The following is a 26,381-nucleotide window of genomic DNA, read 5'->3' on the forward strand; positions in this document are numbered from 1 at the left end:
ACCCCATGGGGCAGATTTTCATCACCATTTTTCAGATGGGGAAACTGAGGGCTGGAAGGTAAAAGGACTGGCCCATGCCCCATAAATACTAAATGCTAAAGGAGAGATTTGATCCCACACGTTACCTGTTTTGGCACCTCTGGTTCAAACCCTTCAGATCTACTGGCTAATCCAGTGCAACACCTGTTTGTCTGCTTATCTTTGTTTCATTCTCTCCCTTGTAAACAAGCCCCTTGGTTGTTGGAATGACTAACCAGAATGATCATGGTGACCTCCAGTGATGACAGGGGAGGGGTTCTTAGCCCACAGCTTCTCTGTAAGGGCAGTTCAGTGTGGAATCAGCGTCAGAGAATCTTAGCTCTGTAGGCACTACCAGGGCACCAGTGCAACCCTCCCACCAGAAGACAGTTAATAACACCAATGGTTTATTTCTTTTGACTTCTGGCTTGGGAGACCAGCAACCTATGTTAAATCAACTGTGTGTCCTCACCAGAGTGTCAGCACTGGTCAGCTGCTCCGTCATGAATCTATGCATGTCTATCTCTCTGTCCATCAGTCCTTGTGGCTATGTTCTGCCCTGCAAACCCTCCCTGCACAAACATGAAACTCAGCAGGCTCCTCACAAGGGCACTAGCCCCTTGGCTCTCGTTCGGAATAAACAGGCAAAGCTCTAGATGCTAAAACCCTGCCCCAAATTGAAACAAGGCCAGCATGGCCACCTGCTGCCTCGCTTCCTGCACTCATTGCATTTTCTGTGTCCTTCTGTCTCCTGCTGCCATTTTATACTTCTCTATTAAAAAGCCAAACACTAAAATTCCTAATTGCTTTCTTTGAAAAACTTTTGTTGAATTTTCATGGCTTAGATGTTCCATTTTCCCTACTGATGTGGTGGTAGTTTGGGGGATGGGAGGAACAGCAGGAGCTTTTTCTCTAGTTTGAGCAGGTCTAGTTCATTGTTTTGCAAGTAAGAAAACACAGAGATGAGAGTGATAACACCTTCCAGCAATAAATATAATAGCAGCTAACATTCATTGAACACTTACTGTGTGCTGGGGAATACATCAAATGCTTTATAAAGATTACTTCTTTAAATCCTCAGGAGAACTCCATGAAGTAGAACCTATTATTATTTCCATTTTCATATGAGGAAAATGAGGCTCAGATGAGTTAAATAAAGTTTACTTAAGTTTTCAAAACTAGTAAATAATAATAAGTCTGGTGCCAGAATCTGTATCCTTAACAAACTTTCTATGTTGCTATGAACCCCAAAATGTCTATATGAAGGCAAGAACATTATTAAGCTGAACCATAAGAAAAGGTCATTTTGTAAGTCAGAAAATGTCCGATACTGGCAATTTTATAAGGTTCAACCTAGAACACCAAATGCAGAATCTGAAACCAAGCAGGACCCTACGGACCCTCCTAGGCACAAAGTCCCTCGATATCCCCTATTTCTTGTTTATAGAAAAAGGCTTTAGTCTCCTAGGACTTCTCTGAGTTTCAAAGAGCAGACTCAAGCAGTTACTAATTAAGGAAGTGGGGGAATGCAGAAACAGAGGGAAAGCAGTCAAGAAACAATAGTTCAGCAGTAAATCAGAGCCCTAGATCCTCCTCAAGGGATATACACAACAATCTGACACTTATCTTTGATTTGTTCTGCAGGAACTAAGACCCCCACCCAAGCAGAAGATAGTGACTAGTGCTGAGCACAAGCATGTAGACCCAAGACTGGTTAGAAGCAGAGGCTGATGATTAAGATTCCTGAAACACCACACTGTTATCTCACCGCCAGCCAATCAGATGAAATCCATGCACCCTGCAGCTCTCATTCCAAATGTTGTCTTTAAAAATCCTTCCCTGAAAGCCACTGGGGAGTTCAGGTTTTTGAGCATGAACTGCCCATACTTCTTACTTGGTGCCCTGAAGTAAACACTGTACTTTCCTTCATCACAACCTGGTGTCAGTAAATTGGCTTTGCTGCAAAGTGTGCAAGTAGACCCAAGTTCTGTTCAGTAAAAAATCCCCTGAGTGTGGTCACCAGACTTGATTATCTTTGTGTTCTGGTGCATTTCATAGATCAGGTCCTCAGTCAGTAAATGTTTTCTGAGCATAAGAATGAGGGATTAAGAGAGTACGTGAATGGGAGAGACATGACATATGAATGATCAGAAAAAAAGGCAGCCTTCAATTTCAGACAGAATAAGCCTGGGGGCAGGGCAAGGGGTGTGTGTGTGTGTGTGTGTGTGTGTGTGTGTGTGTGTGTGTGTGTGCATGCCAGGACCCAAGCCATTGATGGGTGGGAGTCCAAGCTTCTTAAAAAACTCCACACTGTCTTCACTTTCCCTGTATGACCGTCTGACCACTCATGTTTCCGTCCCATATCTCTCACTATGCTCACTAAGTTCTTTTTTATCAGAGCATCAGCCCATTACCTCCAAAAGAAGTTACTGAACAGGTGTTCTTTTGAAGAAAGTGCTACAGTCTTAATGAACTCCTGTAACTCCTTTCTAACACCAGTAATCTAGGTTGAGAGAGTGTTGGTTTCTTGAATGGGAATTGACTTGAAGAGAATCATTCCATGGCCCAAGTCCCTGGAATCAATCTGTGTTCTCATCTCACTTTTGCTTTCCCTCTCTTCTCATCACCTGATAGGATCAGTGTAATGTAAACCCAGTTCTGCTCAGTCAGCTCCACAGCCTAATTAGGACCTCATAGCAAGAGGATGGAAGGAAGTGCTGGAGAAGTGTCTGAGGGAGAACTATGTACCTTGAAGGTGGGAACTAGACTTTCAGAGAAGAAGGCATGTGGGAAAGGCCAGGGTCAGCCCAACCTTGCTGGAGACCATGTTCAGGGTATCCAAGGAACAAGGACACAAAACCCTAAGATTCAAGAAACAGGAAGCCAAAACTTATAACTTCCTTTCTCCTCCCTGGGAAGCCTTTGGACATGATTCAAGAGAGAAAATAAATAAAAGTCAGCAGTACAAAGGAGTGGAAGATGGGTCACATACCCACGGGAGCACCATAAAGAGAAGAAACATAAGAGAGACAGGAAAACAGACCCTCAGTTCAGCCCTACAAAGCCAGGCCTCTACGTGTTTTAATTTTGTATTGCACATCCTTATCTGGAAAAAATGTTTTTAATACATTTCCAAATAAACATATGTTCATTTATTGCAAATTATACATATTTGCTTCTATATTGATGTGTTGTGTACATCTGAGACAGACTCAAAACTATAAATAACAACATGCATAAGATAAAAATGAGTAAGAAGTTATACTTTCTTTCCACACCCTCGAAGAATCACCTTGTGCATCTCTTGGGTGAACTCATGCCATTTTCAAGAACTTTGAGTTAGAACAGCGCTACCAGTAGAAATACAATGCAAATTGCATAAGTAATGTATAATTTTCTGGTAATCTCATTTAAAAATGTAAAAAGAAATTGATGAATTCTAATAATACTTTTTATTTAACTCAATATAGACAAAGTATTATCATCTCAATAGGTAATCAATATAAAAGTCATTGATGAGTTATTTTGTAACTAAGGTTTTGGAATCTAGTGCGTATTTTACACCTATAGCATATCTCCATTTGGAAAAGCTACATTTCATGTGACCAACAGCTACATGTGGTTAGTGGCTGCTGTATTAGACAGCACTGGGCTAGAGGACTATGATGGCAGGAGTAATGGGAGTCCTAGGGGACACTGGACACAGGATGTGTCTGCAGTCAAGGCTGAGAACAATAGAATATGTATGTTGATTTGCCATTGCCATAGTATGAACTGTAATCCTCCAGTTCCTTTAATTAGACAACCTTAAAGTAAGCATATCAAGTTCAGAGTACTGTGATCCTACTAAAAGGGAATTTTGTGGAAGTACATAAACATAGTAAAGATGTGCATAAATACACAGCAAACAGTGGATATTGGTCACTGTGGGTAGATGAGATTGGAGGTCAGTGAGTAATAGATTATTAAATTTTCTTTTTTAAAAAATAAATTTAGGGCTTCCCTGGTGGCACAGTGGTTGAGAATCTGCCTGCCAATGCAGGGGACATGGGTTCGAGCCCTGGTCTGGGAAGATCCCACATGCCGCGGAGCAACTGGGCCTGTGAGCCACAATTACTGAGCCTGCGCGTCTGGAGCCTGTGCTCTGCAACAAGAGAGGCTGCAATAGTGAGAGGCCCGTGCGCCATGATTAAGAGTGGCCCCCACTTGCCGCAACTGGAGAAAGCCCTCGCACAGAAACGAAGACCCAACACAGCCAAAAATAAAAAAAAAAAAATTTAAAAAAAATAAATAAATTTATTTCTTTATTTATGGCTGCGTTGAGTCTTCATTGCTGTGCACGGACTTTCTCTAGTTGTGGCGAGTGGGGGCTACTCTTCGTTGCGGTGCGCAGGCTCCTCATTGCAGTGGCTTCTCTTGTTGTGGAGCACGGGCTCTAGGTGCGTGGGCTTCAGTAGTTGTGGCACGTGGGCTCAGTTGTTGTGGCTTGCGGGCTCTAGAGCACAGGCTAAGTAGTTGTGGAGCACGGGCTTAGTTGCTCAGCAGCATGTAGGATCTTCTCAGACCAGGGATCGAACCTGTGTCCCCTGCATTGCAGGCAGATTCTTCACCACCAGGGAAGTCCCCAAATTTTCTTTATATGTGTCTATATAGTTTGAATTGTCAAAATTTATATTTTTTAAAAAATAATTTTAAATGACAATAATCTTTTCAAAGACATGCACATGTTTTTCCTAGAGAGTATAGTCTTAATCCTTACTGATAAAATATGTTTCTTCAGTCATCCAGATCTGGACCTACCCATCTTACCCACACAGTCAATGTATTCTTCTTAATGAAAGAAAAAAGCCTTTTAATTTTTTTTTTTTTCTTTTGTGGAAGGAAGTTTGGAAGAGAGTTGTTGGTTTAGGATTGCATGATAAAATACAGAACTCCTAGTTAAATTTGGATTTCAGACACACAATGATTAATTTTTTAGCCTAAGCAGGTCATGAAATATTTCCTGTGTAAGATTCCGGGTAACCTCAATATTTGCATGGGACATACATGTTTATTTAACTGGGAATCCTATATTTATATTTACCAAATCTAACAACCCTATTTGGGCTGTCATTATCACAAGAGAGCTGTGGTTGGTTGTCTTGAAGGGCTGCTTTTCTATGCACTTAGGGGAAAGTGCTACCTCCGAGGGAATTATTCCCATCCATGGTTCCCAACTGGGATCTAGTGAGGAGGTACTTCTAATTCCTTCTGCCATGATAAAATAATTATGAAAGTAGATTCATCTTCCAGTCTTTTAATCTTTCTCCCTATTTTCCTGCCAAATAAGTTCTTAAGTCTATTTAATCTGAACTTCTTCTCTACAGGTATTTTCAGAAATTTAACTGGAGAGAAATATTACAATTCTTGAATATTCTGAATAAGCACATTACTAATCATGGCAGGCAAAATTACCTATTTTAGTCTCAGCCTTCAAAGAATTTATAGTATTTTACAAAGAATATGCTCCACTATTTTTTTTTTTTTTTTAAAGAACTGTTATTTATTTATTTATTTTATTATTTGTAGCTGTGTTGGGTCTTCGGTTCGTGCGAGGGCTTTCTTCAGTTACGGCAAGTGGGGGCCACTCTTCATCGCGGTGCGGGGACCGCTCTTCATCGCGGTGCGCGGGCCTTTTCACTATCGCGGCCCCTCCCGTTGCGGGGCACAGGCTCCAGACGCGCAGGCTCAGTGTTGTGGCTCATGGGCCCAGCCGCTCCGCGGCACGTGGGATCCTCCCAGACCAGGGCTCGAACCCATGTCCCCTGCATTAGCAGGCAGATTCTCAACCACTGCACCACCAGGGAAGCCCTGCTCCACTATTTTTAATACATACTTATATATAACACAGTGTTGGAATCATGGCAAGTAGTGTGTATGTGTGTGTGCATGTGTGTGTGTGTGTGTGCGTGCCCTCACCCTATATCCAGGGAATTTCCACTTTTCCATTGCTCATCAGTGATTGCTGATGTTGACATGGACATTGGCTTACATCAGGCTTCCAGGAAACCAAAGAACATGAAATCTTATGCAGTTCGATTCATTGAATTCAAGTTTTAGATTTACCAACCAAGGATTTTTTTTCTTTTCTTTGAATAATCCAGGGATAACCTTAACCTCCAATAGCTAAGTTGTCAGTCCAACCCAAAATGCAAATCCTTAAGAAATTAGCCTGGGCACCTGCTTCAGGAAACCCTAGTAGTCTTTCCCTGAGGTTTTAATGATGCAAGAATCCTTTGATCCAGAGCTTTCTAATGTCTAATCCATTAACAGAATTGCTTTTTCCTCCATATCCCTCTTCACCAGATTCAATTAGCTCTGCCTATAGAAATCAAACCACAAATAGAAGGACAGGTGCTTACCCTAGTCTCCAAACATCCCTATGTGCATTCTGAATGTGAGCCGAGGGTTGGGTGATAGTCACTTTGGCTCTTCTGAACTCATGCCTTCATGCCCTATCGCTGTTCTCTCAAGCAAACAATAATTGCAGGGCCAGAGGCCTAGACTGAGTAAGATCTCTAAAGAGATGTGTCACATGAGGAAGAAATCTTAATTTTAAGTCTGGGATATGTCCTGAAAAGTCATGTTGTTTATCCTCCTGTTCCTGGAAAACAGCAGAAATCATTATAAGGACAAGTTCTTGGATAACAGTAAACATATTAAAAATATCTGAGTGAGAGGCTACAAAAACTGAAATTGTGATAGTAACCCTAATACATCAAGAAGGGCAACAAAAACATTTGAACTTCTTGAGAATCTTGGAAGAAAAAGAGTGCTGCTAGCTTCTTTTCAAATATAGCTGAGTAAATTAAGATTAAATGAGCTTAACTTACAAACAAAAGACCATCTTGATTTCCAAATCTCAACTAATGCTCATTCCCATCTTCACCTTAGGCTCTTCTTCCCTTGTCCTGAACCTTTTGTTTTATTCTTTCTGTCCAATTTATTATCCCAAATCTTTTTCTATTTTTTTAATTGATTTATTTCCTGTCCTCCTGGAGACAAGGAGCTAGGTCACCTGAGAACTGTGCTTGCTTTATGGGTCTGAATTCCAGAACAGGCTAAAGTCTGTTAAATAAAGGCTAAAGTCTTTCCATAAACTCAACTGGCAGAAAGGTTTTTATTTGCACACAGAACATTCTCAGTAAAGACAAATGTATCTTCCTAAGAATATAAATGATCATTAAAGCTTAGTCCTTTAAAATATGGCCATGTTGATGATGCATCAGAACCCACATAGTACCCCTTCTCAGGACACTTTATATATCAAGGAAAGATTCACTAGTTGTTTTGTTTTGTTTTTTTAATTAATTCCTCTAAGAGACTAGATAATAGCTAGGTCATCTTTTACAAATATATACAAGACAGTAAGCTAAGCTCAGTTGATGATTATCTCAATAAAGAGCCTTTGAATGAATGACTAAAAAATAAACAATGGTTTTGCTAATGTTTTGTGTTATCCTAGAAGGAGGTTAAGTCCAGGTCACAGAATAAGGTGGTGGCATAAGGGACATTTGGGGTGTTCTAATCCATTACAGGATTTTGCATCACATACATCACATACTCCATACTATGTAACTTTTATACAAACTACTTCAAATTTCTGAATCTCAGTTTCCATAGCTATTGAATGGGGATGATAACAACTATGTTGCCAACCACACATGGTGATTATAAGAATTAATGACATGATAAAGATCTATACAGATATAGGAACTAATATTACTAAATACAATGCAAAACGTTATGATCTCAAAGTAAAAAAAAAAAGAGAAGCATGAATATATAATTCAGAAAAAAACCAAATAGGTATTATTAAACATGTAAAGAAGTCCAACTTCACCAGTATTCAATGAAGTAAGTTAAACTGAAATAATATATTTTGGGGCACATAAACTTGGCTCCAGCTTTGGTATTCTCAACTACATCAGCTATTCAGCTTCAGCTTCTTCTTTTGTCAACATTAATTCTGAAATGACTGAACTTTAGTGTAATTAAAATTATGTAACTAATCTATGACAAAGGAGGAAAGACTGTACAATGAAGAAAAGACAGTTTCTTCAATAAATGGTGCTGGGAAAACTGGACAGCTACATGTAAAAAAATGAAATTAGAATACTCCCTAACACCATACATGAAAATAAACTCAAAATGGATTAAAGGCCTAAATGTAAGACTGGATATCATAAAACTCTAAAAGGAAAACATAGGCAGAACACCCTTTGACATAAATTGCAGAAATATCTTTTTCGATCCACCTCCTAGAGTAATGGAAATAAAAACAAAAATAAACAAATGGGACCTAATTAAACTCAAAAGCTTTTGCACAGCAAAGGAAACCATAAACAAAATTAAAAGATAACCCACAGAATGAGAGAAAATATTTACAAATGATGTGACTGACGAGGGATTAATCTCCAAAATTTACAAATGTCCATGTGGCTCAATATCAAAAAAAACAAACAGTCTAATCAAAAAATGGGCAGAAGATCAAAATATACATTTCTCCAAAGAAGGCATACGGATGACCAAGAAGCACATGAAAAGATGTTCAACATCACTAATTATTAGAGAAATGCAGATCAAAACTACAAGATATCACCTCACACTAGTCAGAATGGCCATCATCAAAAAGTCTACAAACAATAAATGTTAGAGAGGGTGTGGAGAAAAGAGAACCCTCCTACACTGTGTGTGGTAATGTAAATTGGCACAGCTACTACGGAGAACAGTATGGAGGTTCCTTAAGAAACTAAAAATAGAGCTACTGTATGATTCAGGAATCCCACTCCTGGGCATATATCTGGAGAAAAATGTTGTTTGAAAGGATACATGTGGGGCAGAGTCAAGATGACAGACTAGAAGGATGTGGAATTTGCATCTCTGCACAACTAGGGCACCTACCAGGCACTGGTGGGGCACCATGGACACCTAAGGGGATGGGAGGAACCCCCAGCAACAGGGTAGGACGTGGGACATGATGGGGAGTGAGAGGGGAGGAGAAGTGGAGGTGGGACGGGACTGGCACCCCTGAGGGGCCGTTAAGGGAGGTGAAGGGATCCCGAGCCCAAAGGGGGAAATTGGAGGACCACTGGGGGGCAGAGGATCTAAAGGGAGTGAGGCCAGGATTCCCCTGCCCACTTGGGCCCCTGGGCCTGATCCTCTGCCCACCAAGACCTCCTCCAGCTGTGCGGGTCCTGAGGGAGTGGGAGGGAGGGAAGGCGGAGCAAAAGTAAAGGCCGGACCTACAGGACCAGCACCCATGAGGGGTGGCTGGAGGAGGGGAGGAGTTCCTACACCCAGTGGGACCCACCCATGGTTAGGGGTCCAGCAGGGATGGGGGAGACCCTGGGGGAGATGGGGGTTGTGCAGAGGAATGGTAGGGAATGCAGCCAGAGCTTTCCCTGTCCACTTAGGCACGGAGGAACCTGTTGGGCTCACGGGCCTAATCCTCTGCTCTCAGAGCCTCCCTCCTGTTGTGCAGAGCCCAAGCCCCCCCCCTACACCCCCACCCAGGGCCCTACCTCTACACTCGGAGACCCCCTCTGAGAACCCCGCCAACTGAGCTGGGCCTAAACCCCACCCACACATCCTCACCCAGGGCCTTACCTCCAAACTCTGGAACTCCACACTCTGGAGGCCCTCCTTTGGAGGTGTTGCCTCTCTCCTTCCACACAGGTCCTAAGCAGAGACACCACCCCATGCTTGAACATTGCCCCACCTAGACCCCACCCCCAAAGCCTTTTGCAGCTGGGTCCTGAGCCTAGGCCCCACCCCACGCTCACATGTCACCACCCGACCCTCCCAGGTCCTACCCCACCCTAAACCCCATCCCTGCCTAAGTTCCACCCATGCCTAAACTCCGCCCCCCATAGCCAAGGCTTTTTTTTTCTTTTTTTTCTTTTTTCCTCTTTTAGATTGGAATTCTGATTTACCTTGTTGCTTCACTTTTATTTTTCTAATAAAATCTTTTATTTTTCTAAATTTATTTTATTCTTTATACTCTATTATTATTCTGCTCCTTTTGGCTTGTTCCCCCTTTGTTTTTTTTTGTTTTTTTTTTTTCTGTTGTGGTTTTATTTTACCTTGTTGCAATTATATTTTTATTTTTCCTAATATATTTTTTATCTTTCTAATTTGTTTTATATTCTTTGTTATTGTATTGCTTCTTTTTTCTTTTGCTTTTTTTTGGCCACGCCACATGGCTTGTGAGACCTTGGTTCCCAGGCCAGAGATTGGGCCCAAGCTCCTGTGGTGGGAGCTCCAAGTCCAAACAGCTGGACTAACAGAGAACCTCAGACCCCAGGGAATATTAATCAGAGTGAGGCGTCCCGGAGGTCCTCATCTCAGCACCAAGACCTGGCTCTATCCAACTGCCTGCAAACTCCAGTGCTGGATGCCTCAGGCCAAACAACCAGTAAGACAAAAATACAGTCTCACCCATCAAAAATAATAAATGAAACGACAAAAAAATATGCTACAGATGAAGGAGCAAGGTAAAAACCTACAAGACCAAATAAATGAAGATGAAATAGGTAACCTACCTGAAAAAAGAATTCAGAGTAATTATAGTAAAGATGATCCAAAATCTCAGAAACAGAAATGAGAAAAAACAAGAAACATTTAACAAGAATCTAGAAGAACTAAAGAGCAAACAAACAGTGATGAACAGCACAATAACTAAAATTAAAGATACTCTAGAAGGAATCAATAGCAGAATAACTGGGGCAGAAGAACAGATAAGTGAGCTGGAAGATAAAATGGTGGAAATAACTGCCAGGGAGCAGAAAAAAGAAAAAAGAAGGAAAAGAATTGAGGACAGTCTCAGAGACCTCTGGGACAACATTAAACACACCAACATTCAAATTATCAGGGTCCCAGAAGAAGAAGAGTAAAAGAAAGGGTCTGAGAAAATATTTGAAGAGATTATAGTCGAAAACTTCCCTAACATAAGAAAGGAAATAGTCAGTCAAGTCCAGGAAGTGCATAATCCCATACAGGATAAACCCAAAGAGAAACAAGCCAAGACACATATTAATCAAACTATCAAAAATTAAATACAAATAAAAAATATTAAAAGCAGCAAGGGAAAAGCAACAAATAACATACAAGGGAATCCCCATAAGGTTAACAGGTGAACTTTCAGCAGAAACTCTGCAAGCCAGAAGGGAGTGACAACACATATTTAAAGTGATGAAAGGGAAAAAACTACAACCAAGATTACTCTACCCAGCAAGGATCTCATTCAGATTCAATGAGGAAATCAAAAGCTTTACAGACAAGCAAAAGCTAAGAGAATTCAGCACCACCAAACCAGCTTTACAACAAATGCTAAAGGAACTTCTCTAAGTGGGAAACACAAGAAAAGAAAAAGACCCACAAAAACAAACCCAAATCAATTAACAAAATAGTAAGAGGAACATACATATCAATAATCACCTTGAATGTAAATGGATTAAATGCTCCAACCAAAAGACATAGACTGGCTGAATGGATACAAAAGCAAAACCCTTATAAATGCAGTCTACAAGAAACCCACTTCAGACCTAGGGACACATACAGACTAAAAGTGAGGGGATGGAAAAAGATATTCCATGCTAATGGAAATCACAAGAATGCTGGAATAGCAATACTCATATCAGATAAAATAGACTTTAAAATAAAGAATCTTACAAGAGATAAGGAAGGACATTAAATAAGGGATCAATCCAAGAAGAAAACATAACAATTATAAATATCTATGCACCCAACATAAGAGCACCTCAATACATAAGGCAAATGCTAACAGCCATAAAAGGAGAAATCAACATTAACACAATAATAGTGGGGAACTTTAACACCCCACATACACCAGTAAACAGATCATCCATACAGAAAGTAAAGAAGGAAACACAAGCTTTAAATGACACAGTAGACCAGATAGACGTAATTGACTTTTTTAGGACATTCCACCTGAAAGCAGAAGAATAAACTTTCTTCTCAAGTGCACATGGAACGTTCTCCAGAATAGATCACATTTTGGGTCACAAATCAAACCTCAGAAAATTTAAGAAAATTGAAATTGTATCAAGCATCTTTTCCAACCACAACACTATGAGATTAGAAATCAATTACAGGAAAATAACAGAAAAAAACACAAATACATGGAGGCTAAACAGTGTGCTGCTAAATAACTAAGAGACCACTGAAGAAATCAAAGAGGAATTCAAAAAATATCTAGAAACAAATGACAATAAAAACACGATGACCCAAAACCTATGGAATGCAGCAAAAGCAGTTCTAAGAGGGAAGTTCATAGCAATTCAAGCTCACCTCAAGAAACAGGAAAAATCTCAAATAAACAATGTAACCTTACACCTAAAACAACTAGAAAAAGAAGAACAAAGAAAACCCAAAATTAGTAGAAGGAAAGAGATCATAAAGATCAGAGCAGAAATAAATGAAATAGAAACAAAGAAAACAATAGCAAAGATCAATAAAACTAAGCTCGATCTTTGAGAAGATAAACAAAATTGATAAACCCTTAGCCAGACTCATCAAGAAAAAAAGGGAGAGGACTCAAATCAATAAAATTAGAAATGAAAACGGAGCTATTACAACTGACACTGCAGAAATAGAAAAGATCATAAGAGACTACTACAAGCAACTGTATGACAATAAAATGGACAAACTGAAAGAAATGGACAAATTCTTGAAAAGGTACAACCTTTCAAGTCTGAACCAGGAAGAATTAGAAAATATAAACAGACCAATCACAGGTAATGAAATTGAAACTGTAATTAAAAATCTTCCAACAAACAAAAGTCCAGAAACAGATGGCTTCACAGGTGAATTCTATCAAACATTTAGAGAAGAGTTAACACCTATGCTTCTCAAACTCTTCCAAAAAATTGCAGAGGAAGGAACACTTCCAAACTCGTTCTATGAGGCCACCATCACCCTGATACCAAAACCAGACAAAGACATCATAAAAAAAGAAAATTATACACCAGTATTACTGATGAATATAGACACAAAAATCCTCAACAAAATACTAGCAAACAGAATCCAACAACACATTAAAAGGATGATACACCATGATCAAGTGGGATTTATCCCAGGGATGCAAGGATTTTTCAAAATATGCAAAACAATCAATGTGATACACAAATTAAAGAATAAAAACTATATGATTATCTCAATCATATAGAGATACAGAAAAAGCTTTTGACAAAATTTAACACCCATTTATGATAAAAACTCTCCAGAAAGTGGGCATAGAGGGAAATTACCTCAACATAATAAAAGCCATATACTACAAACCCACAGCAAACATCATTCTCAATGGTGAAAAACTGAAAGCATTTCCTCTAATATCAAGAACAAGACAAGGATGTCCACTATCGCCACTATTATTCAACATAGTATTGGAAGTCCTAGCCACAGCAATCAAAAAAGAAAAAGAAATAAAAGGAATACAAATTAGAAAAGAAGAAGTAAAACTGTCACTGTTGCCGATGACATGATACTATACATAGAGAATCCTAAATATGCCACCAGAAAACTACTAGAAGTAATCAATGAATTTGGTAAGGTTGCAGGATACAGAATTAATGCACAGAAATCTCTTGTATTTCTACACACGAACAATGAAAGATCAGAAAGAGAAATTAAGGAAACAATCCCATTTACCATCACAACAAAAAAGAATAAAATACCTAGGAATAAACCTACCTAAGGAGGCAAAAGACCTGTATGCAGAAAGCTATAAAACACAGTTGAAAGAAATCAAAGATAACATAAACAGATGGAGAGATATACCATGTTCCTGGATTGGAAGGATCAACATTGTGAAAATGACTGTACTACCCAAAGCAATCTACAGGTTCAATGCAATCCTTATCAAATTACGAATGGCATTTTCCACAGAACTAGAAAAACAAATTTTACAATTTGTATGGAAACACAAAAGGCCCCAAATAGCCAAAGCAACCTTGAGAAAGAAAAACAGAGGTGGAGGAATCAGGCTCCCTGACTTCAGACTACACTACAAAGCTACAGTAATCAAGCCAGTATGGTACTGGCACAAAAACAGAAATATAGATCAATAGAACAAGATAGAAAGCCGAGAGATAAACCCACGCACATATAATCACCTTATCTTTGATAAAGGAGACAAGAATATACAATGGAGAAAAGACAGCCTCTTCAATAAGTGGTGCTGGGAAAAATGGACAGCTACATGTAAAAGAATGAAATTAGAACACACCCTAACACCATACACAAAAATAAATTCAAAATGGATTAAAGACCTAAATGTAAGGCCAGACACTATAAAACTCTTAGAGGAAAACATAGGAAGACCACTCTATGACATAAATCACAGCAAGATCCTTTTTGATCCACCTCCTAGAGTAAGGGAAATAAAAACAAAAATAAACAAATGGGGCCTAATGAAACATAAAAACTTTTACACAGCAAAGGAAACCATAAACAAGATGAAAAGACAACCCTCAGAATGGGAGAAAATATTTGCAAATGAAGCAACTGACAAAGGATTAATCTCCAAAATATACAAGCAGCTCATGCAGCTCAATATCACAAAAACAAACAACACAGTCCAAAAATGGGCAGAAGACCTAAATAGACATTTCTCCAAAGAAGACATACAGATGGCCAACAAATGCATGAAAAGACACTCAACATCACTAATCATTAGAGAAATGCAAATCAAAACCACAATGAGGTATCACATCACACCCGTCAGAATGGCATCATCAAAAAATCTACAAACAGTAAATGCTGGAGAGGATGTGGAGAAAAGGGAACCCTCTTGCACTGTTGGTGGGAATGTAAATTGATACAGCCACTACGGAGAACAGTATGCAGGTTCCTTAAAAAACTAAAAATAGAACTACCATATGACTCAGCAATCTCACTACTGGACATATACCCTGAGGAAACCATAATTGAAAAAGAGACATGTACCACAATGTTCATTGCAGCACTATTTACAATAGCCAGGACATGGAAGCAACCTAAATGTCCATCAGCAGATGATTGGATAAAGATATGGCACATATATACAATGGAATGTTACTCAGCCATAAAAAGGAATGAAATTGAGTTATTTGTAGTGAGGTGGATGGACCTAGAATCTGTCATACAGAATGAAGTAAGTCAGAAAGAGAAAAACAAATACCGTATACTAATGCATATATATGGAATTTAAGAAAGCGGTACTGATGAACCTAGTGGCAGGGCAGGAATGACGACGTAGATGTAGAGAACAGACTTGAGGGCACAGGGTGGGGGAAGGGGAAGCTGGGATGAAGTGAGAGAGTAGCACTGACATGTATACACTACCAAATATAAAATGGATGGCTAGTGGGATGCTGCTGCATAGCACAGGGAGATCAGCTAGATGCTTTGTGATGACCTAGAGGGATGGAATAGGGAGGAAGGCTCAAGAGAGAGGGGATATGGGGATATATGTATACATATAGCTGATTCACTTTGTTGTACAGCAGAAACTAACACAACATTGTAAAGCATTTATACTCCAAGAAAGATGTGAAAAAAAAAAAGGATACATGTACCCCAATGTTCATTGCATATTGTTTACAATAGCCAAGAAATAGAAGCAACCTAAATGTCCATCGACAGATGAGTGGATAAAGAAGATGTGGTACTATATACAATGGAATATTATTCAGCCATTAAACAGAATGAAATTATGCCATTTACAGCAACATTGATGGACCTGGAGATTATCATACTAAGTGAAGTAAGTCAGACAGAGAAAAACACATATCATATGATATTGCTTATATGAGGAATCTAAAAAAGGAAAATGATACAAATTAACATATTTACAAAACAGAAACAGACTCACAAACTTAGAGAGGGAACCTATGGTTACTAGTTGGAAAGGATGCTGGGGAGGGATCAATTGGGAGTTTGGGATTTACGAGTGCATACTGCTAAATTTAAAATAGATAACCAACAAGGACCTACTGTATAGCACAGGGAACTCTATTCAAAACTCTGTACTAACCTAAATGGGAAAAGAATTTGAAAAAGAATAGGTATATGTATATGTATAACTGAATCACTTTGCTGTATACCTGAAACTAATACAATATTGTTAATCAACTACACTCCAATATAAAATAAAAATGTTTAAAAATTAAAAAAATTAAATTATGTGATCTCATAGGGTCCCATTAGAAGTAGTCAGTACAACAATATTAATAATATGCACAATGAATATTCATATGCAAAATTAGGTAAGCATTCTAAATATAACCTTCAATAATGATTTCCTTGTGTGCTTTATATGTTGAAATTCTACTTTGTTTGAAGTAGATATGTATATGATTTATTTAAAAAGTAAAATGTTGCAATAATTATAATGATTATGAAAGCTATTAATTTCATGAACATAAAATAACTGCTAAAAATTTCCAAGTAGCTAAATAAATAGGAAAACATATTTCCAGTTATTGTTAATATTAAAAGAATATGTTAGCTACATAAATTTAGAAAGAACATTATATATTTTTTGAGGCAATACACTTATAAATGTTTCAATAATAGTAAAAGTCAGCATGATAGATACTCCCCTAGATAGGTGTATAATGGATCATAATTTTAATCTTTATAGACTTTTTTGTTACACTTGCATTTGTAAAATAAAATTAGCATGAAGCAAAATACAAAATAACCTTTAAGCACTATATGTAATTTTTAGTTATTAATTCCATTTAGCTCATGCATTACTCAAGAAAATGTATGATTTATTAATTTTTTAATGTATTATGAGGTTAGGATAAAAACAGAATGTTTACTTTGTCATCTCAAAATTTACTAAGAAGAAAAGATCAACATCCTTGATACATTTTATATTGAAATAATGAAGAATATTAAATGTAAAGAAAGAAAGAAAATGTTAGAGAAAAATTGTTCCCAAATATCTCACTTCCTTAGCAATCGCAAATGAAAAAGATTCTATTTACTATCACGTTAAATGTTCAGACAATTAATTCAAGAGCAATATAATAGCTGACTATTCTGAGAAAACATTATTTTTGCACTATAACTCAAATTTTAAAAATTTAGCTTAAATATTTCAATAATAAAATTTATAATCACAATTAAATAGTGAAAAAAAATTTCAGAATAATTTTTGTATCCCCATATTTTATTTTATTTTGTGATGATAATATTTGGACTTACCTTTTATTTCAGACAAATATGAATTTAACATTCTTCCATTTCTTATTTGGCCAAAATGTTTATACAGTGTATGCCTAAATTTACTCTTTTGAAAGATTGAAATTGACTTTTTCCTACTTGCAGGGTGCAGTGAGACAGGAACTCTCATATACTTTTGGAAGAATATAGAACAATTTTTCTGGAAAGTAATTTGTCAATTAAAAAAAGCCTCAAATATTGACTAGATGGTAGCCTAAGTAATGGCTACCATATAAATCTGATATTCCCAACATATCCTAAAAAATACACAGAAATACATTAACTACAGAAAACCCATGCATCAACATAACTAAATTGCTGATGGGAGTGTCACATGGTACAACCCTAATGAGAGGAATTTGGCAATATCAACTAAAACTATGTACATGTTTTTCATTTGACCTGGTGATATCACTTCTAGGAATTTCCTTGAGGATTCAAAAGATTATTCATTGCAGCATTATTTATAATTGAAAACTGGAAACTGAACAACCTATATGCCCATACACAGAAGCATTGTTGAGTAAACTATGTGACAACCACACACTGGAGTACTATGTTGCTATAAAAAACAGTGGAGAATGAATTCTATGAACTGATGTTGAGTGATTTCCAGGATATGTTATTAAGTGAACAAAGTAAACTATGAAAGAGTTTAAATAGTATGCTATCTTTTGCTTAAGGAAGAAATACAAAGAGGAAAATAAACATGAATTTGCTCATTTGTTCAAAAAATAATTATAATGCAGTAAAGATAAACCAGAGACTACAAGATTGGGTACTGTATTAGTTTTCTATTACTACAATTTAGTGGTTTAAAACAAAACCCATCTATTAACTAACAGTTCTGTAGGGCAGAAGTCTAGGTGGGCTTGACTGGATTATCTGCTGAGAGTCTCGTATAACCAAAGTTAAGGTGTCAGCCAGTCTGGGTTCTTAACTGGAAGCTTTGGGAAAAAATTCACTTCCAAGCATATTCAGGATGTTGGCAGAATTCAGTTTCTTGTGATTATAGGACTGAAGTCCATATTTCCTTGACAGCTGACAGCCAGAGGCTGCTCAGCTTCTAGGATCAGCCTCTACTCTTTGCCACATGGCCTTCTCCATCTTCAAGCCAGTAATGGTGTGTCAAGTCTTTTTAAAAAAATTTTATTTCCTCTTTTGATTCCAGGCACAGAAAACTCTGCCTTTAAAGAATTCATGTCATTAAGCTAATCTCCCTTTTGCCTTATAAAGTAACATAATCACAGGAGTGATGTCTCATCATATTCACATGTTCTATCCATATTCAAAGGGTCAGGGATTACACAAGGGCCAAGGTCATTGGCAGTCATCCTTAGAATTCTGTTCACCATAGTGCTAATAAAAGATGAGTGAGAAGGAGGCTCAAATAATAGATGGAATGCGGAAAATGACACTTTTATGCACATATTTATTGCATGGTTTTTTATAAATTTCTGTTTTTTTTTAATTAATTAATTAATTTATTTATTTTTGGGTGTGTTGGGTCTTTGTTTCTGTGCGAGGGCTTTCTCTAGTTGCGGCAAGTGGGGGCCACTCTTCATAGCAGTGCGCAGGCCTCTCACTGTCGCGGCCTCTTATTGCGGAGCACAGGTTCCAGATGCGCAGGCTCAGTAGTTGTGGCTCATGGGCCCATTTGCTCTGCGGCATGTGGGATCTTCCCAGACCAGGGCTCGAACCCGTGTCTCCTGCATTGGCAGGCAGATTCTCAACCACTGCGCCACCAGGGAAGCCCTATTGCATGGTATTGACTTTTGAAATCATGTTAACATTTTACATAGTTAAGAAAAAGTCAGCAATGAAAGAAGAAAAAAATCCTAAAAGGTAATTTAAACAAAAGCAAGTGAATCAAGTCAAATATCAAACTAATAATATAACCGTACTAAAGTGGGAAAGAAAACATAAGCTGAATAACTTCTGAACATAGTATTTATATGCCCTAAGGATAAAAAGCCAACAAGATTTAAACAAAATTAAACACTAGTTAGTAGACTTTTTTAATTAACAGAGGCATGAGTTAACAATTTTGAAAATACTTTTTGTGTTTTGAGAAAATAAGTACGTATATTATATAACATGGATGCCATATTTCTCACTACTGGATAAGGAAACTCCAACTATGGAAAGGGGGGGATAGAATGAGTCCTGTGTCATGGAATTAGAATGGAGGTATCAGTGGAAATTCGTAGGTTTTAACATATAGATAAAAGTGATAGAGATATAGACATGGATATTATATATGTATGCATATGAACTTATATACACATCTGTTTTCCATCTCTCTTGATATGACCTAGAAACAATGATATCCCAAGGCCATGGATCTAAATTCCATTTGCCACTAAAAGGAACCAGGACTCTTTTGAGAAATGGCTGATTCTGAGGCTGGAGCAGGAAAAATACAAAATGAGCTGAGAATGCCTTGTGTCAAAAAGTAAGAAAGTGCTCAAAGAATAATGAAGATATGTCAAATGGAGACAGGGGCCAGTTTGAAAGGGCTTGTACTGGCCAAATTTAGGACAATTTGAGAACCAAAATAAATAAACAGAGTAGGGAACTATAACCCACAATATGTAAAATATAAATATATGTTATAAAATAAAATCCTTTAGTCCACACTGACCTAAATGAATGAATGCATGAATGAGCAAATAAAATGGATAAGAAAGGAAAGGTTTTTTTTACATTAGAAAGCCAATAAAAAATCATTCAAAGGGGCTTCCCTGGTGGTGCAGTGGTTGAGAGTCTGCCTGCCAATGCAGGGGACATGGGTTTGAGCCCTGGTCTGGGAAGATCCCACATGCCGCAGAGCAACTGGGCCCGTGAGCCACAATTACTGAGCCTGTGCATCTGGAGCCTGTGCTCCACAACAAGAGAGGCCACGATGGTGAGAGGCCCGCGCACCGCGATGAAGAGTGACCCCCACTTGCCGCAACTGGAGAAAGCCCTCGCACAGAAATGAGGACCCAACACAGCCATAAATAAATAAATAAATAAATAAATAATCATTCAAAGAATGATGGAATTAAAACATCACTCATTGGTAACCATAGTAATAATAACGGATTTAGGCAAAAGTCTTCAATGGATGCTAAAGCTAATATGTGAAAGTTTGAGGAGTAACAGGATACTGTATAACTTCAATGTGCCTCTCCATGAGATACTTATTAATAACAAGGAATAAAATAGTAGCATTATCGTGTAGAAATCTGGCAGACACTACCTTAATCAAATGATCAAAATTATCATCTCCAGATAGGAGACAAAGAGATACTATGTGCCTCCTGATAGGATTCACTGAGAAGAACACAGCATCACTTCTCTGATATTCTTGCCAAAATTGCATAATTTAAGTTTAATCAAGAGGGAACATCAGACAAACTGAACTTGAGGGACATTCTACCAAAACACTGGGGCTTGCAGTCTTCACAATTGTCAGTGTCATTAATAGTAAAGAAAGACTGAGGTACTGTTCCAAATTAACCTAAATATACATGGTAACCAGAAGCAAAGTATGATCTGGAATTTTCTTTTGTTATTAAAAAAATTACCAGAACATTTGGCAAATATAAACAAGGCCTGTAGATTAGATTATATCTAATTGCATCAATGTTAGTTTCCTGAAGGTGGGATTAAGATGGCCTTAAATGACACATTAGACCAAATGGAATATATATACATATAAAACATTCCATCCAAAAGCAGTAGATACACATTCTTTTCAAGTGCATGTGGAATATTCTCTAGGATTGATCACAAGCTAGGCCACAAAACAAGCCTTAGTAAATTTAAGAAAATTGAATCATATCAAGTATTCTTTCTGACCACAATGCTATGAGACTGGGAATCAACTACACGAAAAAAAAATCTGCAAAAAAACAAACAAAAAAACAAAAACACGTGGAGACCAAACAGTATGCTACAAAACAACTGATGGATCACTGAAGAAATCAAAGAAGAAATAAAAAATACTTGGAGACAAATGAAAGCAAAACACAACCATCCAAAATCTATGGGATGCAGCAAAAGCAGTTCTAAGAAAGAAGTTTATAGCAATATAAGCTTATCTCAGTAAACAAGAAAAATCTCAAATAAAAAACCTAATCTTACACCTAAAGGAGTTAGAAAAAGAAGAACAAGCAAAGCTCAAAGTTAGTAGAAAGAAAGAAATCATAAAGATCAGAGCAGAAATAAATGAAATAGAGACTAAAAAAATAATAGAAAAGATCAATGAAACTAAGATCTGGTTCTTTGAAAAGATAAACAAAATTGATAAACCTTTAGCCAGACTTATCAAGAAAAAAAGAGAGAGGGCCCAAGTCAATAAAATCAGAAATGAAAAAGGAGAAATTACAACCAACACCAAAGAAATACAAAGGATAATAGGAGATTACTTTGAACTATTATATGCTAATAAACAGACAACCTAAAGGAAATGGACAGATTCCTAGAAATGTAAAATCTCCCAAGATGGAACCAGGAAGAAATAGAAAATATGATCAATTACCAGTAATGAAATTGAATCAGTAAAAAAAAAAAAAAAAAAAAAAAATCCAACGAACAAAAGTTCAGGACAAGATGAATCCTACCAAACATTTAGAAAAGAGTTAACACCAATCCTTCTGAAACTCTTCCAAAATATTGCAGAGGAAGGAAAGCTTCTGAACTCATTCTACAAGGTCAGCATCATCCTGTTACCAAAATCAGTCAAAGATATCACACACATAAAAAAGAAAATTACAGGCCAATATCACTGATGAACAGAGATGCAAACATCCTCAACAAAATATTAACAAACCAAATCCAACAATATATTAAAAGAATCATATACCATGATCAAGTGGGATTTATTCCAGAGATGCTAGGAAGGTTCAATATCCACAAACCAACCAATGTCATACACCATATTAACAAAGTAAGAGTAAAAACCATATGATCCTCTCAGTAGATGCAGAAAAAGCTTTTAACAAAATTTGACATCCATTAGTGATAAAAACACTCTAGAAAACTGGTATAGAAGGAACACACCTCAACATAATAAAGGCTATATATGATAAGCCTACAGCTAACATCATACTCAATGGTGAAAAGCTGAAAGCATTTCCTCTAATATCAGGAGCAAGATAAGGATGCCCATGCTCACCACTTCTATTCAACATAGTGTTGGAAGTCCTAACCACAACAATAAGACAAGTAAAAAAAAAAAAAAAAAATAGAAGAAACCCAAATTGAAAAGAAAGAAGTAAAGCTGTCAGTGTTTGCAGATGACATGTTACAATACATAGAAAATCCTAAAGATGCCTGCAAAAAACTACTAGAGCTCATCAATGAATTCAGTAAAGTTGCAGGATACAAAATTAATATACAGAAATCTGTTGCATTTCTATACACTAATAATGAACTATAAGAATGAGACATTGAATAAACAGTGCGATTTACAATTGCATCAAAAAGAACAAAGTACCTAGGAATAAACCTACCTAATGAGGTAAAAGACCTCTACCCAGAAAACTATGACATCGATGAAAGAAATTGAAGGTTACATGAACAGATGGAAAAATATATTGTGTTCCTGGATTGGAAGAATCAATATTGTTAAAATGACCATACTATTCAAAGCAATCTGAAGAGTCAATATAATTCCTATCAAAATACCAACAGCATTTTTCACAGAATTAGAATAATTTTAAAATTTGTATGGAAACACAAAAGATGCTGAATAGCTAAAACAATCTTGAGAAAGAACTGGAGGAATCGTGCTCCCTGATCTCAGACTATACTACAAAGCTACAGTAATCAAAACAGTATGGCATCGGCACAAAAACAGACACACAGATCAACAGCACAGAACAGAGAGTCCAGAAATAAACCCATGTATTTATGGTCAATTAATCTATGAAAAAGGGGACAAGAATATACAATGGAGAAAAGACAGTCTCTTCAGTAAGTGGTTTAGGGAAAACAGGACAGCTACATGTAAAATGATGAAACTGGAACATTTTCTTACATCATTTGCAGAAATAAACTCAAAATGAATGAAAGACCTAAATGTAAGATTGAAAACCATAAACCTCCTAGAAGAAAACTAAGGCAGAACACTCTTTGGTTCTGTCTTCCAAGGCAAAACATAAAAAAAGCAAAAATAAACAAATGGAACCTAATTAAACTTAATAGCTTTTACACAGCAAAGGAAACCATCAACAAAATGAAAAGACAATCTAATGAATGTGAGAAAATATTTGCAAATCATATGACCAAAAAGAGGTTAATATCCAAAATATACAAACAGCTCATACAACTCAATATTTTTTAAAAAAACCTGATTAAAAATGGACAGAATACCTGAATAGACATTTTCTGAAGAAGACATATAGATAGCCAACAGGCATACGTAAAGATTCTCAACATTGCTAATCATCAAAGAATTGCAAATCAAAACTGAAATGAGACAGCACCTCACACCTGTCAGAAAGACTATTATCAAAAAGACCACAAATAACAAATGTTGGCAAGGATGTGGAGAAAAATGAACTCTTGTATACTGTTGCTGGGAATGTAAGTTGGTGACGCCACGGTGGAAAACAGTATGGAGTTTCCTCAAAAAGCTAAAAAGAAAACTACCATATGATTCAGTGATTCCACTCCTGGGTATATATCTGAAGAAAACAAAAACACTAATTTGAAAAGATACATGCACCCCAATGTTCACAGCAACATTATTTACAATAGCTAAGATGTGGAGGCAACCTAAGTGTCCATCAACAGATGAATGGATAAAGAAGATGTGGCATATATACACAATGGAATACTATTCAGCCATAAAAAAGAACGAAAAATTTGCCATTAGCAACCACATGGTTGGAACTAGAGGGCATTACCCTTAGTGAAATAAGTCAGAGAGAGAATGACAAATACTGTATGTTGTCACTTATATGTAGAAACTAAAAAATTGTACAAACTAGTGAATATAACAAAAAAGAAATAGACTCACAGATACAAATAACAAACTAGTGGTTGTCATTGGGGAGAGGGGTGTGGGGAAGGGCAATATAGGGGTAGATGATTAAGAGATACAAACTACTATATACAAAATAAATAAGCTACAAGGGAATATAGCCAATATTTTACAATAACTATAATTGGAGTATCATTGACAAAAATTTTGCATCACTATATTGTACACCTGAAACTAATATTATAAATCAACTATATCTCAATAAAATAAATAGTCAATGTACAATTCAAAGATGAATGATGAAATCCATGCTAATAATTTATAATTTTTTCTTTACTTAGAATAACATTAAATGGAAAAAAGCTGCAAGTCAATAGAGATTGTGGAAGAATACAAAAAGCCTTATATTTTCCTACCTTTATGCCAATTTTCCTGTTTTTGGGCACGAATTCACACATTTCCATTTTTCAGAGCCTGAAAATGAGGTAGCTACACCGTGCTGCCTCTCTCTGCCACTTGCTTACTCCATAGTGATTCCCAAATGATTCATTTCACCATCCTTGGATTCCTCTTCTATAAAATGGGGATCCCAGTAGAATGTATCTTATGAGGTTGTTAGAAGGATAAAATAACAAGATGCTTAAAAATATTTAGCATATTAGTGTCTGCCTGGCATATGCTCAATAAGTGAACGATAGCATTGCCAGTTGGTAACCACTGGGGATACAGCTCTACTGTGGGAGGTGGTGAGGGAGCTGGTGATAGGGGATGGTGGACATGGTGGGAAGGTATACATGGATAAAAGTGGGTAGAATTGGATGCAGAGAGTGGAGGTGTGACACAGGAGTCCACCCAGAGTTCTGCATAGGACTTAGAAGGTCAGGACCCTGACCATCACGCTCTCTGTTTGACGGTTCTACTTCACTTACATTCTGGGTAAACACTGAACTGCTTACTATGGTACATTAGCCCCTCATGAGTTTTACCTGCCTCCAGACTCCCTACTCTTCTCCCATTTCTCTCCATTCAAACAGATATACTTGATATTCCCCAGGCATACTTAGTGGGTTCATGTCACACAGATTATGTAGTTTTGGTCCTTGCCTTTGTGGATGCTGTCACATTGGGAAGAAATGCTATCCACTCTCTTCTTTTTATTCACCCTTAAAAATTCAGACATTCATCAAAATGTTTTCCTCACTTCCTTCCCAAAGCCTTCCCAGCGCCATGTGCTTACCTCATCTCTTTCAGATCTTATCACTGACTAATAATGTAAGTACAGACTCTCCTCTTGTTGAACTGAGTGGAAGGTAACACTGTTAGTGGAGGGGTATGAGGAAGGACTGGAGATTCTGAGAGGAATGATACATAACTCATAAGTAGGAGGGAAATCTGAAGGGAAATAGGCAGGAGGGAGTGTATGTGAGGCACTTTGTGGGACAGAGGATGGCAAAAGGTCTTGGAAACAAAGATAAGATAAAGGGAGACAAACACCCCAGGTCCAAAAGTGCCTCAGTCTGGACCCTTCTGGCAGTAAAGTCCGTGGTAGTGTTTTATTTCCCTCTAAAGATGGAATTCTTCCTGTTTGTCTTGGGGTGTTAATTTACTCTCTGGTTTACTATATCTCAGATGAATTTTCACTGGGATTCATCTTTGGAGATGTCTGAACTTTTGATCACTATTAGTTTTTCTCTTTGAAAGTGTAGCTCATCCACTTGACCTAAACCATCAAGTGAAAAAGAGACGCTACCTCATTGCTAAGTCCTTGGAATCTCACAACTACCTCCAGTTTCTCAGTTATTGATGGCAGTCCCTTTCTGTATTTGACTGAGCAGGAGGGGGAGTTTTCTCAGACCACTGAGCATCCTTGTCTAACCTCAGAGATGCCACTTCCAGTTCTTTTGGGGCCATCTTGCCTATCCCTTGCCCCCAGAGAGCTGTGCCTCTCACACATCCCAGATCATGGCAAGAGAAAGAAGCAAAATCAAATATTAAGGTTTAATTACCATCTCTTCTGCTATAGCGTGTTAGCTGCCTTCTTAAGAAATCCAACATTATCAAAAATCATGTTATCAAAACCTCTGTTACTCTGGAAAAATAAAAGTTATTGACA

The 26,381-nt window shown here is 37.4% G+C and overlaps 1 long non-coding RNA gene across 1 annotated transcript in view; it reads right to left on the reverse strand.

Moving 5' to 3' along the window:
- The window catches only part of LOC309631385, a 657,985-nt gene extending 652,265 nt beyond the window's left edge, over positions 1 to 5,720 (reverse strand). Inside the window, exon 1 of the long non-coding RNA XR_014246240.1 lies at positions 5,667 to 5,720. This is a non-coding gene — a long non-coding RNA (uncharacterized lncRNA). The remainder of the gene's footprint in view (positions 1 to 5,666) is intronic.
- Between the last annotated feature and the right edge of the window lie 20,661 nt (positions 5,721 to 26,381).

This window comes from Balaenoptera borealis (assembly GCF_965194805.1).
Source record: "Balaenoptera borealis genome assembly, chromosome: 6".
In the NCBI taxonomy this organism is placed as follows: domain Eukaryota; kingdom Metazoa; phylum Chordata; class Mammalia; order Artiodactyla; family Balaenopteridae; genus Balaenoptera; species Balaenoptera borealis.